This window comes from Rattus norvegicus, chromosome 2, assembly GCF_036323735.1.
Source record: "Rattus norvegicus strain BN/NHsdMcwi chromosome 2, GRCr8, whole genome shotgun sequence".
NCBI lineage: Eukaryota > Metazoa > Chordata > Mammalia > Rodentia > Muridae > Rattus > Rattus norvegicus.
The window spans coordinates 215220556-215224734 of NC_086020.1; positions in this window are offsets into that span (position 1 = coordinate 215220556).

A 4179-nucleotide genomic window follows, 5' to 3' on the forward strand; every position below is an offset into this window, starting at 1 on the left:
TGGGATTCTTGGGGGTAGGGCGGTAATGGGGGGAGGATGGAGAGGGGAACACCCATATAGAAGGGGACAGGGAGGGGTTAGGGGGATGTTGGCCTAGAAACGGGGAAAGGGAATAACATTTGAAATGTAAATAAGAAATACCCAATTTAATAAAGATGGGGAAAAAAGAAATGTTCAACATCCTTAGTCATCAGGGAAATGCAAATCAAAACAACCCTGAGATTTTACCTCACAACAGTCAAAATGGCTAAGATAAAAAAAACTCAAGTGACAGCAGAGGCTGGCAAGGATGTTGAGAAAGAGGAATACTCCTCCATTGTTGGAGTTGCAAACTGGCACAACCACTCTGGAAATCAGTCTGGAGGTTCCTCAGAAAATTGAACATTCTATTACCTGAGGACCCAGCTTTACCTCTCCTGGGCATATACCCAAATGATGCTCCAACATACAACAAAGACACACGCTCCACTATGTTCATAGCAGCATTATTTATAATAGCCAGAAGCTGGAAAGAAGGCAGATGCCCTTCAACAGAGTAATGAATTCAAAAAATGTGGTACATCTACACAATGGAGTACTACTCAGCTATCGAAAACAATGACTTCATGAAATTCATAGGCAAATGGAATGAATTAGAAAATATCATTCTGAATGAGGTTACTCAATTACAGAAAAACACAATTGGTATGCACTCATTGATAAATGGATATTAGACAAAAGGTTCAAATTACCCAAGATGCAATCCACAGACCACAGGAAGTTCAAGAAGAAGAATAACCAAAATGCACTCCTTCTTATAGGTGGAAAATATGCATAGAAGGGGATATGGAAACAAAGTTTAGAGCGGTGACTCAAGGAATGTCCATTCAGAGCCTGCCCCACATGTGGCCCATATATATACAGCCACCAAAACTAGATAAGATTGAAGCTCAAAAATGCATGCTGAAAGGGAGTGGATATAGATCTCTCCTGAGAGACACATCCAGAGCATGTCCAATACAGAGGTCGATGCTAGCAGCAAACCACCAAACTAAGAATAGGAACCCTTTGGGGGGATTAGAGGAAGTATTGAAAGAGTTGAAGGAGCTTACAACCCCATAAAAACAATGCCAAGCAACCAGAGCTTCCAGGGACTAAACCACTACCTAAAGACTATACATGGACTGACCCTGGGCTCTAACCGCATATGTAGCAGAGAATAGACTTGTTGGGGCACCAGGGGGAGGGAAAGCCCTAGGTCTTGTCAAGGTTGGACCCCCAGTGCAGGGGAATAAGGGAGGGGAAGAAGGAGATGTATAGGGGGAATACCAGTATGGGGGAGGGGAAGGGAAGGGAATTGGGGCTTATGGACAGGAAACCAGGAAGGGGAATAACCTTTGAAATGTAAGTAAAAAATATATCTAATAAAAATTTTTTTTAAAAATTCTAACTATGATAGATAGCAATGTTGCTAAATCACAACATAGGGAAAAGGAGCGAGTATGATAAAAAAAAATACACCATATAAAAATTCTCTAAAAATGGACTCAAATTGCAAATCAATAAATAAAATTCATGAACAGTTAAAAAACACAAGTGGAATTCTGGTGACAAGGATGAGGGAAGGATGGAGAGGAAGAACAACACTGAATATTTATATAGTACTACCTGGAATATGCATTTCCATGTATACAAATATGTCATTGTCAACATAAAAGAATGCTAATCAATATAAGACAGAACTAATCCATGTTAGTTACAGTACAATATGATTACAAATTATGTTGGGGCAGATCGCTGTAACTTGGGAGATAAGGGTGTTGCTATAAAGCACTCTCCCAGGCAATCATTTCTGACCGTTTTTATGTATTTTTTCTCAATTGCCATTGCAGATATAGAGACTCACTATTGGCTCCTACCATCCTTTAAATGACATTGAGCTACTTTAAAACATTTTTCTTTATGTGGTCATAATACAAACATATAAAAGTAGAAAATAATACAAAGAATAATGTATACACTATCATATTCATCGGTTAATACGTGTGCGTGTGTGTGTGTTGGTCTTGTGTGTGGTGTGATCTGTTATGTGTACCATGGCTTTTTATTATTGCATGTTTGTGCATCTCTGAAGGATTAGATAAATTCTTATGTAATTGAAGTTCATCTCTTAGGTTAAAAAATTTACATTGGTGTGTGTGTGGGGTGTGTGTGTGTGTGTGTGTGTATGTGTGTAAATGGAAATAGCCTGAAATATTTGGGGTTGATGGGGTCCCACTGGCAAAGAACTTCAATAAATGTAGTTCATTTTGACATAGGAATTTTATTAGCCTGTGGTATGTAGCCTGATCACTGTCATAAAGTTAATGTAAGATTAATGAGCTATAAAAAAGTTTCCTTTTATGACTTTTTAAATACCGTTTTTATAGATGGGTTATTTCTGCTGTTTTTCTCCTCTAAGTGATACTTTACCAGAGGATACATCTGTTAATGCAGATCCATGTACTATTAAAACACCATCTGCATAGCTCACATTCTTGTCTACTGACTGTCACGTGTAATAGCAATGACCTGGAATTCGGATACCTCAGTGCTATCAGAATCCTATCCGTTCCTTTCAGAGTTTCTTCTGTAGCATATTTTCCTATTCCTTTGGATAGTTTCTCATTATGAAGGAAAGTAACACCTACCATAGTAACCATGAGGTAATGGTGGAAATTTAATAACTAAAGGCTTTATTCTGGATTCATACTTTCATCTAAATAGATTTCAGTGTGTGAGCCAGGCACAGGGAAATCCTCACTGCATAATAGTCTGCCTTATTATATTATGTGAATTGAAAATGTAATACATACATGCATATGTATATACATACGTAAATACATAAATTCTATAAATTTATTGTGGGAAGAAAATTCTATAAATAGATTATAGGAAGAAAAGTAAAGACTTCCTTATCTTTTCCAAGTGACTCCCTTCTCACTGTGAATGCTGACTCAGAGCTGGGAACCAGAGCTTCAGCCTTTGTGAAATATTTCTGCTGTGTGAGCATGCTTGTAAGCATGTGCGTGCATGTGTGTTTATACAGTGTATGCATAGTTCAGAGAAAAATCAGAATTGTTGTTTTCATTCTAGCATCTGTGTCTTGGCCTCTTTTTCGGGCCATCAGGCTCGGGGGAGGCACTTTTACCGTATGTGGATAAGTAAAAATATTTCATTGACTTATTATATTTTTATGTATCCAGATCTTTTAAGAATAGAAACAGAAGGGAGATAGAACATGTAGAGACCATATCTAGTGAATAGGCATGGCCCCCAAGTTGAGGAATGGGGCTACCCATCAACCTCGAAAATGTTAATACAGAATTCCTCCTGTCAAAAGAAAATGCAGGGACAAAGAGTGGAGCAGAGACTGAAGGAAAGGCCATCGAGGGGCTGCCCCACCTGGGGACCCATCCATCTGCTGACACCAAACCCAGACACTGTTGCTGATGCCAACAAGTGCATGCTGACAGGATCCTGGTATAGCTGTCCTCTGAGAGGCTCTGGCAAAGCCTGATCAATACAGATGCAGATGCATGCAGCCAAAGATTACACTGAGCACAGGGACCCTAATGGAGAAGTTAGGACAAGGACTGAAGGTGCTGAAGGGGTTTGCATAGGAAGAACAACAATATCGCCCAACCAGAACCCACAAAACTCCCAGGGACCAAACCACCAACCAAAGAGTACACAGGAGGACCCGTGGCTCCAGTTGGATATGTAGCAGAGGATTTTCTTATCTGTTATCACTGGGAGGGGAGCCCCTTGGTCCTGTGGAGGCTCAGTGAACCAGGGTAGGGGAACACTAGGGTGCTGAGGCAGGAGTGGATGAGTGGATGGGGGAACAGCCTTATAGAGGCAGGGGGAGGGGAGGGGAATAGAGGTGTTGTTGAGGGGAAACTGGGAAGGGGGATAACATTTTAAATGTAAATAAAATTAAATAACCAATAAAAATATATTAAACAAAAAAGAAATACACATTAGGCTCAAATTCTTACTACTGCTCTCAGATTATGTAAAGGAAAAAATCATATTACAATTTGAGCTTTGTGCATACTTTACTTTGCCATTACATAAACTGAACTTGTTTACATGATGTGGATGGATAACATATGGATAAATAAAAATATTATTTCACATTTTAAGTAGATATTTCTT